The sequence below is a fragment of the Lissotriton helveticus genome, chromosome 5_1 (genome assembly GCF_964261635.1).
Source record: "Lissotriton helveticus chromosome 5_1, aLisHel1.1, whole genome shotgun sequence".
Classification (NCBI taxonomy): domain Eukaryota; kingdom Metazoa; phylum Chordata; class Amphibia; order Caudata; family Salamandridae; genus Lissotriton; species Lissotriton helveticus.
In genome coordinates, this window is record NC_136065.1 from 882708653 (window position 1) to 882725960 (window position 17308).

The following is a 17308-nucleotide window of genomic DNA, read 5'->3' on the forward strand; positions in this document are numbered from 1 at the left end:
CTAGAATTGATCTGTACAAATTTGTGAGAAAGGTAAAACTTAAAAAATGGCATTATCTATATAAACAAAATCCTGTAGGAATATCCTCACAAACAGACAATATCTCTAGCACCTTCCCCAACCTTACTGTAGGGGACGCATCAGCAATCCACAATATACAAGAACTATTAACTGTGGATGATACCACTACTTTTTTGGACAATGAAAGGGAGTTGGGTATGACCACTGATCGGACTCCACGTACCGGATTCAGACCACGTTCTAGTTTTTTATCTCAACTTACCCCATGATAATATAGACACTTTTCAAGATGTTGTTACTCAAGCACTCTTGAAATTGAAAAGAAGAGCTAACAAAAAAGTATGTCACAACCTTTCATGTGAACAAAGACAATTTCTGACTGATCTAGCTAATGACACAGAAATAATTATTCGCCCCGCGGATAAAGGGGGCAATATTGTCCTTTGGCCAAAGGACCTGTATATTAAGGAGGCACAGAGACAGTTGGATGATAAACAGTTCTATATACCTGTGAATACTAATGTATACAATAACAGTATCATTGATATATGGGAAAGGTTGAAACAGTGGGAACAGACAGGCTTACTAACATGGGAGGAATATTGTCTTTTGAAAAAAGATTACCCCAAATTGTCTATACTGTATCTTCTCCCAAAGGTACATAAGAACTCCACTTCTCCACCAGGGAGACCCATTGTGTGCTCTATTGGAAGCGCCTTAAAGAATGTCTTGAAGTATGTTGATTTTTTTCAGAGAGAATATGTAACTGGCTTACCATCCTACATGAGAGATAGTACTGATTTTATCTGCAAATTACAGGATGTGTCATGGGAGCCCAATGACCTATTAATTACTATGGATGTGAACTCTTTGTATACTGTAATAGATCATAAAGATGGTATACAAGCCAGTCATTACTACTTACAAGGGAGATCCATACAATTTTTGAATCATCCAAAAATGATATTAGACATGATGTCATTGTGCTTAACTAGTAACATTTTTATGTTTAATGGTAACCTCTTCCAGCAGATCCGTGGCACGGCTATGGGCACATGTTTTGCGCCAAGTTTCGCCAACCTCTTCCTAGGTAAGTGAGAGGCGGAGATCAGATCTGACCACACCTTGAACTTATATTTTTCTAAAGTAAAGGTGGCTCAGATATATTGATGATTTGTTCATCATTTGGACAGGTGGGGAGGCAATGGCATCAGAATTCATTAACATCTTGAACACCAACAATTACAATATCAAATTAACTAGTCAGATCAGCAATGCTTCTATTGAGTTTTTAGATCTACGTATAACAGCTGAAGAAAATGTCCTAACAACTAGCCTCTATAGAAAGGCAACAGCGGGAAATACTCTTCTCCATGCCCTCAGCAGCCACCCGGATACTCTCAAGTGGAGTATTCCTTACGGCGAGCTGCTGAGGGCAAGAAGAAATTGCAGTACTATTTCTGCCCTTGAACAAGAGATGGACACTATGATTACCAGATTCAGAGGTAGAGGCTATCCTGAATGGGTAGGGTACTCAATAAAGCCAAAGAACGAGTTAGAAGTGTAGAACGAAACTCACTACTCGATCCCCCTGAAGAGACCAACATACAAGTTCAAAATCAGGAGCCAGAAGCTAGGCATGGGCGGATTTCACGGATCCACGATCCGCGGATTTTGCGGATTTGCGGATTGTTGATCCGCAAAATCCGCGGATCTGCGGATTTTTTTTTTTTTGCGGATTGTGCTCGTGAAAGTCAAGGATGCAAAGGCCTCTATCCAGCATCACAGCTGATTTTCGACGGTAGATTTGGGAAGAAAGCACACCTGCCCAGCCTCGACAATGCTCACGATTGTTTTTGGGCTGATTTATGCATCACTAAATTTGAGCTTCAACTGTCCATCATAGTGGGTAAATGGCGGGAAGACGATTCACACCGCAAGTGTGTGGGCGGGGCCAAACGGGCGGGGATTCCATGCGAGCACACATGCCTCTGTAGTGTATAAAAGGTCAGAGACCGATCAGAGCAGCAGATGAAGAGAAAGAAGCTCCTGGTCACAGGAACAGCCAGGGGATTGCGCTCGTGAAAGTCAAGGATGCAAAGGCCTCTATCCAGCATCACAGCTGATTTTCGATGGTAGATTTGGGAAGAAAGCACACCTGCCCAGCCTCGACAATGCTCACGATTGTTTTTGGGCTGATGAATGCGTCACTGAATTTGAGCTTCAACTGTCCATCATAGTGGGTAAATGGCGGGAAGACGGTTCACACCGCAAGTGTGTGGGCGGGGCCAAACGGGCGGGGATTCCATGCGAGCACATATGCCTCTGGTGTGTATAAAAGGTCAGAGACAGATCAGAGCAGCAGATGAAGAGAAAGAAGCTCCTGGTCACAGGAACAGCCAGGGGATTGCGCTCGTGAAAATCAAGGATGCAAAGGTCTCTATCCAGCATCACAGCTGATTTTCGACGGTAGATTTGGGAAGAAAGCACACCTGCCCAACCTCGACAATGCTCACGATGGTTTTTGGGCTGATGAATGCTTCACTGAATTTGAGTTTCAACTAGGGCACATGCTTTATTGATATCTGTAAGTGCTTCCTGTTGAGGTTTAATTTTTGTGACAGGACCATCGTGCCAGAATGAACCCTGCCCTTCATATCCTGTAACTATTTTAGGATGGCGCCGGCAAGCTGCCAGCGCCATCCTGAAATAGTTACTAAGTTAGCTTCAACAGGAAGCACTAATAGATAAAATAAAGCAGGTGCTCGAGCACCAGCTTTATTTTATCTATTTGTGCTTCCTGTTGAAGCTAACTTAGTAACTATTTTAGGATGGCGCTGGCAGTTTGCCGGCGCCATCCTAAAATAGTTACAACTTCTTCAAGCTTGAAGGCTTGAACTTTTGCCCCCCGGATCCGCCGCTCGCGGGTTTGCGGATTTTTGGTAAATTCGCGGGAGTTCGCGGATCGCGAATTTACCGAAAATCCGCAAAATCCGTGAGCGGAACGGATTTTACGCCCACCCCTATCAGAAGCCACTTTGAGGGCAATAATTACTTTTAATAGTAATTCAACTGAAATATCAAAAATACTAGCCGATAAATGGGATGTATTAACCAGTGACCCCATCATCGGTTCTAGTATGCCACGCAGGCCCCAAATCACATACAGGAAAGGGAGAAGTATCAGAGACATAATTGTTCGAAATAATGTTACACTCAACAAAACAATAAATGATCACCATCTAAAGGGCTTCTACCCTTGTGGGCACTGCAAAGCCTGTCACAATAGCAGCATGGTTAAATCTTTTCTAATCCCTGGTTTTGACACCTCAAAAAACATCAACCAATTTCTAACATGCAGTTCCACCTTCTGTGTATATGTACTGATGTGTCCGTGTAAGATGAAATATGTGGGCAGTACTACACTTACGACCAAAAAAAGAGTACTAGAACACAGGCGGGCGATAACCAACAAAGAACCCCATTACCCAATTGCAAGACACTTTGAACTTTTCCATCGTTCCAATAGCAATTTGTTAAGTTTTTTTGCATTGGAACAAGTTCACAAGGGTCCTAGAGGTGGAAATAGAATCCTTGCCCTTCGGAAATGAGAATCGAAGTGGATAATTAACCTCAAGACCAAATATCCTAAAGGCCATAATCTGGATGAAGAACTTGCCTATCACCTAAAGGATTAATGTTTGGTCTTGAGCATTTGTGGGCCACTGATCTGTAAATTGCCTGTGCAATATATTATTCTGCTACATGTTTTTCGTGCTTTTTGAATTTTGAATCTTAAAAAACTTCACTTAAGTTTTTCTTATTCTTCACTTATAGGAAGAAAGGACAGGTTACCTGAGTAACGGACTGTCTCATCCGTTCCTGATAACCTACCCCTTTATCCCGAGGGTCCTATCTATCAGATAAGAATTTGCACTTTTTTTATAGTCAAAGAATTTATTCTTAATTATGCACTTGTATTATTATTTTTTCTTCTCTTTGCTGACACAGGAAGTAGCTCATAGGTATTAATTGTATATGTAGCGGCTTATCTCTGAATGCATACAATATGAGTAGTGGGACATTGTTCATTTAAACCTTTGCAAATTTGTCAGGAGTGTACAAGTACAATTTTTGAAGATTTAGGGCACTATGCCTAATATGGTTACAACACTGTCTATATCTGGAGACTATTTGGGCAGTGATCTAGGATATCATTAGGACACTATGTCGAATGAATATGTTGCCCAAGTTTGCAGTATTGCACAATATGTATATATATGAATTTCATGTAAATGTGTATATATATGAATGCTGTGTACATAGTATACCTTTTTAAGTCTCCCAACAGATTTAAAACTGTACGTATATGTGTAAATATGCAGAGACAATGATCATGTATGATGCACCACTTGTATATATCTACCACTATAAGATGGCCGCCAAGTTTAGATCTGGACACTAGTTACCTAACTTTTAGTCCCTTTGTAGTGTCTTATGCCTATATAATGACTTCCTGTCTCAGAATGCAATTGTGTGACCAAGACAGCCGTTGCTGTCGAAACGCGTTACTTTGCTGTAATAAACTGTGGTTTATCCATTCCCTAGTGCGAGCTTTTCTGTGAAGAAAACAGTTGTGGATAATTGAAATTACCGAGTGACCCGCTCGGTTGTTGCTTGCCATCTGTCAACGGGCCACGGACTTCGGGAGACGGGTCCTTTCCTGTGTGCATATATATATATATATATGACACGCAAACGAGAAAAGTTTGAACGTGACGAGAATGACTATCGACAGGAGCGCATCCTTACGTTCGCGAAAAAATACGATGCACCTAGGAAAGCCATGAACCAAGGCACCACTTTGACACCGGGCTCAAGTGCACCAACCTCATAGTCTGAGGTGACGGCAGATGAATCGGGAGATGATCAACGGGAACAGAGGAGTGAACGAAGGAGAATCCCTGTCCCTTTTCACACAGAGTTCCAATTGATTCGACAAAATTGGCTAAGAGGAGGCAAAAACAAGCCCCCGGAGCGACAAGAAGAAGGAGAACCAGGAGAGCAGGGGGAGGTGGCAAAAGGAAGAGGAAGGGGGAAACCAAAACCCCAAACCCGGCCAAACCGCAAAACGAGGAAGTAAAAAATGTTGAACAGACAAATGGGAATAACCTTACAGTGGTTAATCTCACAAATAGATCTCTGACCAAGGAACAACATGAACTCCTCAGCCTGGGACTCACTTTTTGCCCCAATGCGGATCTCGTATTTACACAAACTAAGATCGACCTTTTCAAGTTCACTAGAAAGCTTAAATTGCATAAGCATTTTAAAATAAGACCTTATATCAAGGGAACGTCCAAACCTGGGCTCAGGTTAACAGCCACTGACACCTTGATCGGCAAAGACATGCCCTGTCTTGAAGCAATGGAAGCTTTAATGAGTGAAAGCGATGATATGGACAATTTGGTCATGAATATGGCAGAGAGGGCAGTGGCCCAAGGTATTGAACAAGAAAGAGATGGTAGTCAGTTCAAACCTCTCTCTACGTTTATCCCTCAATCTCCTTGGGATGCAATTGATGCTTTCTCAGAAGCCATGATGATGGAGTTGGTAAAACAAAGAAAGGTTTCCCATTCTATTACAAGTAACATTACTCAATCTCAAAAGAGAGCCTTACAGGAACTATTAAGCAACACAAAAACGATTATAAAACCTTCGGACAAGGGAGGTAATGTCGTCTTAATGACAAGAGAATATTACCACCAAGAAGCTGTAAGGCAACTCTCTGATACAAAATACTATGCAATCACGACTAAAGAACTGTATGAAATGAGTATCAGGGAATACGACAACTTGATTTTAAAGTGGTATAACCTTTCTATGCTTGATAAGGATGAACATATCTTTTTAAGAAGTAGTAATCAGATGACACCTACGTTTTACCATCTTCCCAAATTACATAAGAACAATATCACTCCACCTGGCCGACCGATTGTGGCATCTATCGGTGGGCTAACAGAGAACATGTCTAAATTTGTGGACAATTATATCTTCCCTTTGGTTTTGAGACTTGATTCTTATGTTCAAGACACAAAGGATTTTTTGAGTAAAGTGGACAGCATGGACTGGCAAGCGGATTATCTATTCCTTGTGATTGATATTACCAGTCTATATACCGTCATTGAGCATTCACATGGACTAACTGCTGTTGAACACTATCTTAACAAACGTCCAATTCGGTTTGCACAACACAATATAATGCTAATGGAATTTGTGCAATTCGGTTTACCGAACAATATATTTTTGTTTGAGGATAGTTTGTATCGGCAGACCTCTGGGACAGCTATGGGCACCTGCTTCGCTCCCAGCTATGCGAACTTGTTCGTTGGCTGGTGGGAGGTGCGGGTGCCCAGAAGCTATCAAGAAGGCGGTGAAAGCGGGAAAGTGGTATATTGGTACCGCTACATAGATGACTTGTTCATCGTGTGGCAGGGGACAGAGGATATGGCCAAGAAATACATTCATTCCCTCAATGATAACATCTATAATGTACACCTGTCTGGTACCATTAGCGGGGTGGCAGCCAACTATTTGGACCTACGGGTGTACATTGAGGATGGTCATATCCAAACGTCTCTGTATCGCAAAGAGACGGCAGGAAATTCTATTCTATTTGCCAAGAGTGCCCATCCACCCAAACTCATTAAGAGTATCCCGTATGGGGAACTGTTAAGAATAAGAAGAAACAGTACCCAAGACAAGGATTTCGAGGCGGCTGCTTCGGAATGCCTATCCCGCTTCCGACTCAGAGGCTATGATGAACCACTTTTATCGAAAACTCTGAAGAAAGTGAGAATGATCTCGAAAAAGGACTTACTAGTTGAGAAAGCGGGGGGGACGGATATGAATACCAGGAATGTCTTCAGAATGATTACTCCCTACTCTGCAGGTGCCGAGAGACTTAGGAGCCTCATGCGTAAGAACTGGCACATTTTGCTCACAGATGACGTACTCAGAGAGGATTTGCCACCGCACCCATTAGTGACCTTTAGTAAAGCTAGGTCTTTGGGGGATCTGCTAGTACATAGTCATCTTGAACCCCTTTCCACTAATACCAACACCTTGAAAACAATGAGTGGTTTCTTCCCATGCGGGAAATGTAAGGCGTGTAGCAATAGCCGTAGGGTCCTGCAATATGACATTCCTGATGCTGGTAGGACTAGAAAGATCCAAAAATTCATTACCTGTAGTACCACCTATGCTGTGTACTGTCTGATATGCCCATGCAGTCTCAGATATATTGGGAGTACCATCAACCAACTTAAACTGAGAGTGCTAGAACATCAGAGGGCTATCGACAAAGTTGACCCCGCGTACCCAGTAGCTAGGCATTTTGCCGAACATCACAAAAGGGATAGAACAAAATTACGCTACTTTGGGTTAGATTATGTTCCATACAATCCACGGGGTGGGGACAGACTGAGAAGGCTTAGACGCCTGGAATCCAGATATATAATCGATCTGTCCACCAAGTTCCCTAAGGGTTTGAACAGCGGAGAAGAAATGGTGGTACACCTGGGCAAATGAAGGGAAGTAATGAGAACGTGAAGATATTAGTGTTTGATATTCCATTAGATCAGGATATTCATCTATTACATTATTTCTAGAATACTTGAAAGCAATGTTTACGAATATATGTATATAGTGTATATAATGTATAGATTTATCAGCCGTATCTTCCTCCCATGGTGATCACTGACCTCCTTATGTACAGCACAATCATCATTGAATTATTATTGTATATATTTCATATTCTGAATCCGAAATTCTCAACTTCTGTGTCTTACTAGAACATGTATATGTTCATATTTGGCTTTCATGGTCCACTATACTATCCTATTTCATGATATGATGGATTTCACGGACATGACCATACCATCGTTTGTATAGTGGCGATTAGTTTGTACATAGTATCCCATATATGTTTCCTGCTGGATGGATGTCTAGCTGTTTGCTGTGCTGTTAGGTTTATTTCTTTTCATTATTCAATCATGATCAACTGATTGTTTATGATGTTGTCATCGCAATAATTATACATTGTCGTTATATGAGGTACGCTGAACCCATATATGCACATATATATATATATTTTTTTCTTAGCATGGTAATGTATGTTGTCATGATATCTGTTTATTTTCTTCATACAAGGGACCCTTGCCGATCCACGGCTTTATTATTTGTTCTATAATTAGAATAGATTGTTGAATTTTGCCCTTTGCCTACGAAGATTTATCCAATTCATGGATCAATTTTGTAGCGGTTTCGAACGTAGGAAACCATTCCAAGATGGTGTTCACTGTAACGCTGGAAGGGCTAGTCCCTTGTTGTTGTCTATGAATTATCACATGACCTTATTTAAATAGTTAGGATTTTTTTCCTATGGGATTTTTGAAAATTCTGTGTCGACTAACTTTGGCGTTTGAGGACAGAATTGGCTGAAATTTTCAGGAAAATGGAACATTTTGTTTCTGAGCAGCCCCTGAAAATTTGGGGGGGTTTCATCAAGGGGGGGCCGAGAAAAAAGGGGGGTCCCAAAACGTGTTTTTCCCATGCAATTTTCCATAGGGCGGTTGGCCTCACTTTTAGCCTGAACGGCTGAATGGATTTACACCAAACTTGGCAAAATTGTAGGGACTGGTAGCCCGATGTGCCTTTGCTATGTCTCAAGATATAGGCTCCAGTGGTTTTTACGAAAATTAACTTTGAAAAATATATATTGGGCTACATTGGGCTATATATATGTTGGAGCCCAAATGTAGCCCAATGTAGCCCAATGTAGCCCAATGTAGCCCAAAGATGGCCACCAGAGACAAAAAAAACAAATGTAGCCCAAATATCAGCCAGATGTAGCCCAACTATAGCCCAATGACAGAATGTCCCAGAGTGTTCTAAAGAACAACTAGAGTGCTAACAGTCCTACTTATTACAAAGGTATGGCACACCTGAAGCCATCTTGATTGGAATAAAGTGGTAACTCTTAAAACATTTAATTTAAAAAGGAACAAAATGAGGGGGTTCATTTTGCCATAGAAAGCATGATTAGCGAATATATGACGAAATCCCGCATACCATCAGTCCGCAAAAAAAAATCCCGCATGTACTATTAGGCCGCAAATTAAAATAACGAAAACTTTTAGAACGAATATGCCTTTAGCATACACTAAAGAACTAAACTACCCTAAACCCTAATACACTACCCCCAGCATGACCCTACACTACACAAACAGTACAACACTACCCTAAACCCTAAAACACTACCCCCAGCATGACCCTACACTACGCAAACACTACAACACTACCCTAAACCCTAAAACACTACCCCCAGCATGACCCTACACTACGCAAACACTACAACACTACCCAAAACCCTAAAACACTACACCCCAGCATGACCCTACACTACGCAAACACTACAACACTACCCTAAACCCTAAAACACTACCCCCAGCATGACCCTACACTACGCAAACACTACAACACAACCCTAAACCCTAAAACACTACCCCCAGCATGACCCTACACTACGCAAACACTACAACACAACCCTAAACCCTAAAACACTACCCCCAGCATGACCCTACACTACGCAAACACTACAACACTACCCTAAACCCTAAAACACTACCCCCAGCATGACCCTACACTACGCAAACACTACAACACTACCCAAAACCCTAAAACACTACACCCCAGCATGACCCTACACTACGCAAACACTACAACACTACCCAAAACCCTAAAACACTACACCCCAGCATGACCCTACACTACGCAAACACTACAACACTACCCTAAACCCTAAAACACTACCCCCAGCATGACCCTACACTACGAAACACTACAACACTACCCTAAAACACTACCCCCAGCATGACCCTACACTACGCAAACACTACAACACTACCCTAAACCCTAAAACACTACCCCCAGCATGACCCTACACTACGCAAACACTACAACACTACCCAAAACCCTAAAACACTACCCCCAGCATGACCCTACACTACGCAAACACTACAACACTACCCAAAACCCTAAAACACTACCCCCAGCATGACCCTACACTACGCAAACACTACAGCACTACCCAAAACCCTAAAACACTACCCCCCAGCATGACCTTACACTACGCAAACACTACAACACTACCCAAAACCCTAAAACACTACACCCCAGCATGACCCTACACTACGCAAACACTACAACACTACCCAAAACCCTAAAACACTACACCCCAGCATGACCCTACACTACGCAAACACTACAACACTACCCAAAACCCTAAAACACTACCCCCAGCATGACCCTACACTACGCAAACACTACAACACTACCCAAAACCCTAAAACACTACCCCCAGCATGACCCTACACTACGCAAACACTACAACACTACCCTAAACCCTAAAATACTACACCCCAGCATGACCCTGTAGTGTTTGCGTAGTGTAGGGTCATGCTGGGGCTAGTGTTTTAGGGTTTAGGGTAGTGTTGTAGTGTTTGCGTAGTGTAGGGTCATGCTGGGCGTAGTGTTTTAGGGTTTAGGATAGTGTTGTAGTGTTTGCGTAGTGTAGGGTCATGCTGGGGGTAGTGTTTTAGGGTTTTGGGTAGTGTTGTAGTGTTTGCGTAGTGTAGGGTCATGCTCCGGCACGCTTACGTTACGGGTTTTGTTTGCGCTGCAGAGCCGATACGTCACGGTAATGCGACGCGTCATGAGGCGTCTCACGTGGCTACGTGATACGTCACGTAATAAAGAATATATTTTACAGCTATAGATATTAGCTTTTAAAAAACCAATGAAATTCACTGAAAAAACCATAGGTTATAGAACATATATAGTTAGGAATTTGCATTTACAAAACCTTGAAAATTCACTGAAAAAACCATAGGTTAGAGACCATATATAGTTAGCTGGACATTTTATTGACATAAAACCAATGAAATTCCATGTATAGTTAGTTGCACTAACTATATATCGCGCACCCGCAATCCACTGCTGATGATGTCACATATTACATCATTCATGACATGGTCAGTGACATCACTGATGACATCACTGATGACATCTCAAATGACATCACTGATGACATCACTGATGACATCTCAAATGACATCACTGATGACATCATCTAGTGTCTGTGTGTTTTTGTAAAGTTTAAATATGTTTTACATATTGAAGAATGAGTGGATGTATGGAAGTCTGCTTTTTGTATATATATACATATATATTACCTACTGGCGGTCGCCAGTAGGTATATATAGTTAGGATTTTTTCTCTATGGGATTTTTGAAAATTCTATGTCTAATAACTTTGGCGTTTGTGGACGGAATTGGCTGAAATTTTCAGGAAAATGGAACATTTTGTTTCTGAGCAGCCACTGAAAATTTGGGGGGGGTTTGTCAAGGGGGGGCTGAGAAAAAAGGGGGGTCCCAAAACGTGTTTTTAACATTGAGTTTTCCATAGGGCGGTTGGCCTCACTTTTAGCCCGAACGGCTGAATGGATTTGCACGAAACTTGGCAAAATTGTAGGGACTGGTAGCCCGATGTGCCTTTGCTAGGTCTCAATATATGTGCTCCAGTGGATTTTGAGAAATTAACGTTCAAAAAAAGATATATATCTGTAACAGCGGACCAGGCAGCGCTCCAGTTCGCGTACTTTTCGCGTTACGGAGCTTTGTGAAGCGAAGCTGATTGGTTCTCCGGCGTCTGTAAACATTCCAAACAGTCCGTAGCGGCCGCCATCTTGTCTCTCGGTAGGATCGAGAGACAAGAGGAGGCCAAAGCGAAGGGGCAAATGACCGTAAGGGGGCATAGTAGATCCTCCCTGACCCCCTAGGTTTGATGTGGAGGTTTTAAAAGGGCCCCGCGGGGCAAAAAAAAAAAATAATAATAATAATCGAACGGCTGAATGGATTTGCACGAAACTTGGCAAAATATTAGGGACTGGTAGCCCGATGTGCCTTTGCTAGGTCTCAATATATGTGCTCCAGTGGATTTTGAGAAATTAACGTTCAAAAAAAGATATATATCTGTAACAGCGCTCCGCTTCGCGTACTTTTCGCGTTACGGAGCTTTGCGAAGCTGATTGGTTCTACGGCGTCTGTAAACATTCGAAACAGTCCGTAGCGGCCGCCATCTTGTCTCTCGGTAGGATCGAGAGACAAGAGGAGGCCAAAGCGAAGGGGCAAATGACCATAAGGGGGCATAGTAGATCCTCCCTGACCTGTTAGGTTTGATGTACCATTTTGCCAAGTTTGGTGTAATTCCGTTCAGCCATTCAGGCTGTAGACGTATCTAAATGTCCTATGGAAAATTGCATGGGGAAAACACATTTGAAAGTGTTGAAATTTAGAACCAATTAAAATGTTACTTTGGTTTTGAATTTGTGTGTGATGAAAGTTAATTGGTTATGTATATATCTAAAATGAGAGGAAACCACAGCCATTTTGTGATACTACTGTCTGAGGTACATTTGTGAGGAATTTTTGGTGCTCAATTTCTGGTGTTTGGTTTACACAGTACCAACACTTCTCCTACTTTTAAAAAGGTGAGTTGTTAATTTGTAAGGGGAACTATGTTGTACACTTTAAGATAATTTGAAAATGTTTTCTGTTATTTATTTACAGTCCTTCTGTTATACTAAATACTTGATAAAGTTAGTTTTATATTATGTATTACTAAAAACGATAAATGAAAGTGATTATTTTTTTCTGCAATTTACAGCAAGCAATTTCAAAATAAAATGGCTCACAATGAAGAGACCGTGGCAATTTCTTTTGAATTATCCACTACATTTATTGAAATTGACAGCACCAATAATGAAGTATTCTCACAAGGAGGAGATGACTTGAATGATTTTTTGGATCAATCTCTTGATGGCGAATTTATCGAATGTTTGGAGACCATAGAGTTACAAGAATCATCATTGCAGACTTTTCATGAGGAGATTCCTGATGAGATGATTGAAGAGGAAATAAAATAGTTCGGAATGTGAAAAGGGGGCAAAGTAGAGTACCCCTCACCCCCTAGGCCTTCTCAGGCGGTCCCAAAAGGATCAGTTTCTGTTTTCCTGAGAGATTATGGTATGAGTTCCATATACCACAATAACTTGCATTACAACATGCAAGATATCTATCTCCTATTACCAACTTTTGGAGATATTCGCGCCAAGCGCGAATATCTCCAAAAACTAACACCTGCCCTGAGCAGTTCTTAGCCATGTTATCCAATGGGAGGTGGATAACATGGCTAAGAGCATTAGCTCGGTAATGCATGAATATCGCTGACTTTTTAGCGATATTCATGCATTGCGGCCGTTTTTAATCGCATTTGCGATAAACCTTGATAATAGCAAGGTTTATCTGCGATAATTTCTGACGATGCTTAGCGGTAAAAAATTCGTTAGCGATAAATATCGCTTAACTTTGGTAATATGCACCAACGTCTGTTAACGTTCGATTCGAAGGAAATGAGGAAGTGTTGAAAAACATTGTCTGCGCCATCTTGCCTTTTTTGAAATGCCACACTTTTGTCGTGCACGGCAGCCATTTTAGATGCCTTGACCAGACCCACTCTCTGCACGCTGTTGATCCGTAGTATGGCTCCCCACCCTCGCAAGCATCTTCCCCAGGCACTGGTCACCCCCGCTCTCTGTCTTATGCATCGGCAATAAACCTCCCCCCATCTGCGCTGCTCTTCCCTGAGAAACACACTCTGTGCCCGCCCGACACCTCCCTTTCGCCCTATTCACTACCGCACCCTCTGACACTCCTCTTCCTCTGTGTCCGATTGTCCAGGCTATCAGCTAGCCCTGCAGATGTAGTTTATGGCCCCAGCTGTAAAGAATCACCCCTCTTCAAAGGAGTTATAGTAGATCAAGGCCCACACCCGATGAGATCCGTCAAACCACACGCGTTCCTAATATCTGATAACCATCCTGTATTGTGATTGGGGAGGGGACCGAGCCTGAAGCGGAAGATTCCAGGGATGACTCTTTGTACATCAAAGTTTTTACAATTATGTGTCACATTAAAAATATATAGCACTCCAACAAAGTAGTAGGAATATAAAACTTTAATAACTTATAAATATATACAACAAAACAAAAACAGTAAAAACATTTAAACAACGAAGAGACCGTGGCAATTTCTTTTGAATTATCCACTACATTTATTGAAATTGACAGCACCAATAATGAAATATTCTCACAAGGAGGAGATGACTTGAATGATTTTTTTGATCAATGTCTTGATGGCGAATTTATCGAATGTTTGGAGACCATAGAGTTACAAGAATCATCATTGCAGACTTTTCATGAGGAAATTCCTGATGAGATGATTGAAGAGGAAATTCCTGATGAGGACATGTTACTAGTTCTTTCAAATTATGAAAATTCAGAAGATGTTGTCTGGGTGCCGCACTGATTTGGGTATCCGGCGTGGGGCGTCCCGGGGGGTGGGTTGTCAGTAGCGGTCTGTTGTGCGAATAGTTACAAGGTAGCAGAACGCGCTGAAATCTGGATGTCACGAAGGTGATGTCTAGTAAGGTACCGCCCAGCAAATAACGGCGTGGGGCGCCGCGGGGGGGGGGGGGGAGGCAGTCCAAAGTTCCGTTAAAAGGGCAAAGGAAAGGATCGGTGGTTTGAACCATCAGTCAAAAAGGGGAGGGGGTGCGCAACAATTTTTCCTACCGGGTCACACTGTGCTTTCACCGGAACTGAGGTCTGCAGGATTCTAGTCATTCAAACTGAGGCTGGCGCCAGCATGGGAGCGCCGACGTCCCGCGGCTACAGTTTCGTCACTCCACGGGCGATCATGGCAGTCATTCCCCATCGGGGGTGTCTGCGGGGGTCGGGGACTCCCGCGGCTCCTCTAGAATCTTCAAGGTCGTGGAGGACTACGGTGGTGGAGTCAACCAGTGACCGGGCCATTTCTTTATGCTGGGCCCGCTCTTGCCAGGTCGACCGCCATTTGGAGAGTTCGGTAGCTACTGGCGATCGCGGGGTCAAATGAACGGACGGGCTCCACCCTGCCGGGCGAGACGTTGCAGCATCGCCACAGTGGAAGAACCCTTTTCCGGGCGCCTGGAGCGCTGAGGGTGCAGCTGGGAAGCCTCCACCTGGGGAGGCGGGAGAGGCCTGTTCGCACCGTCTCTCCCTCCCAGTGCACCCCACGGCGTCTCGCTTGAGATTTGTTATGGCCGGACCAGGCGATGAGGACGAGAGGGGGGGGGTCGGAGGCATGTGCAAGACATCCCCCCCCCCAGGGTTGTTGCAGCAATTATTCAAGAAAGAAGAAATGTCCCGGCCGTCTTTGGGCCGGACCTCCGGTGGATGGCGGCCGGACGCCCTTTGCTCTGGCCCCATGAACGGGTTCCTTGGCTCATCGGCTGCAGCCGGATCCCGTCGGCCCCAGCCCCCAGCCGTTGGTGGCTGGACCGGGAGAGAGTGTGGAGGGACAACCTGCAACTCTCAAGGGCCACCGCGGCCGGACTGGGAGAGAGAGGGTTGGGTCGAGGACACGGACATTCCCCCCCCTGAAACTCTCCAGTGTTGTCAATCCCCCTGGCCGGGTCCCGCTGGCCTCGGCCTCTCCTCCGGCTACACCCTACGTGATGATCTCCTGGCCGAGGCGTGGCAGCAGGACCCGCCTTATATGTGTTGCTTCCGGCTGGGCGTAGCCGAAAACCTGTTGCCCTTTGGAAGTTTCTAGAATGGGGCGGATGTCTGCTGACTTCTATCTTTCCCAGTTTGCCGTTATTTGGCCGTGGCAGGCGGTGGGACAGACACGTTTTGGGGCAGTGAGGGGCGATGTTTTCAGGTTTCTTATTACGGGCTTACTTCTAACGTTTCTTGTTTCTAGGACAATAATAGGTTTTATCATTACGTATTGTTATCGTTTCTTTGTTTGTTATTTAATAAAAAGTTCATCAGTGGCCTACTGATTTTCGTTTTCCTATTCTTTTCTTTCCAGGTTGTTTCATGCTAAAGTTTCTGTTAACAGGATACAGTGATCACTTCGTTATTATTGCATATGTCCTTTTCACTAGGGGTGCTCTCTGGTCGGGCCAGATGACCTATCTCTAGTAAATGGTCCGGGTGAAACAGGTGCATCAATCAGTGGGGAGTAGATAGGCATGACAGATTACAACGGGGGAGAAAGGTCCGCATTACGTACCCTTTCACTACTTGCAAAGATTTTCCTACGTTTATTTGCAAACAGGGAATACCTCAAAAAAGAACTAATTCCCAAACAGTCAATGTTCGGACAATCAATCAATCAATGAGGAATGAAATAGGTACGACGTGTGAAAGGCTTGCGTTACCTACCATTCACTATCTGCAAAGGGAGAGAGAATATTCCTATTCTTCCTCGTTTGCAGGCAGAGAAGATCCTTAAGAGAACCAACTTCGAACAATTCAATGCTCGATTCAAACAATCAACAAGGGGTACTGTGAACACAAATGAACGCCGCTTATGTACATACACATTGCTATTTTCAACAGGTTGTTCCTAATGTTTCTATTTTAGCGAGGTCAAAAAGAGATCCCATTAGTGGCCTACTGATTTTGCTCGATTCCTTTTGTTTTTTTACACGATTTTTCGCTATCTGCAAAGACTAAACAGAGTATTGCGACTCTGTGCTTGTTTGTAAATAGAGAATGAACCAAAGAGAACAATCAATCAAATGGAGAGAGAAGCAGGCACGACGGATTACAACGGGGGCAAAGGCCTGCGTTAACTACCCTTCACTATCTGCAAAGAGAGAGTACTCCTAATAGAAATGAGGGGTGGGGGGCAGCATTCAAAGCAGATCAGTGTGCATAAACACGAAAATGTTTTTACTTACCACGTACTTGACATTCGACAGCTTATGATATTTGCTATTAAAAAAACATTGAAATTCACTGAAAAAAACCATAGGTTATAGACCATATATAGTTAGGAATTAGCATTTACAAAACCTTGAAAATTCACTGAAAAAACCATAGGTTATAGACCATATATAGTTAGGAATTAGCATTTACAAAACCTTGAAAATTCACTGAAAAAACCATAGGTTATAGACCATATATCGTTAGGAATTAGCATTTAAAAAACCTTATTTTACTCACACAAAACCATTGAAATTCCATATATAGTTAGTTGCACTAACTATATATCGCGCACCCGCAATCCACTGCTGATGATGTCACATATTACATCATTCATGACATGGTCAGTGA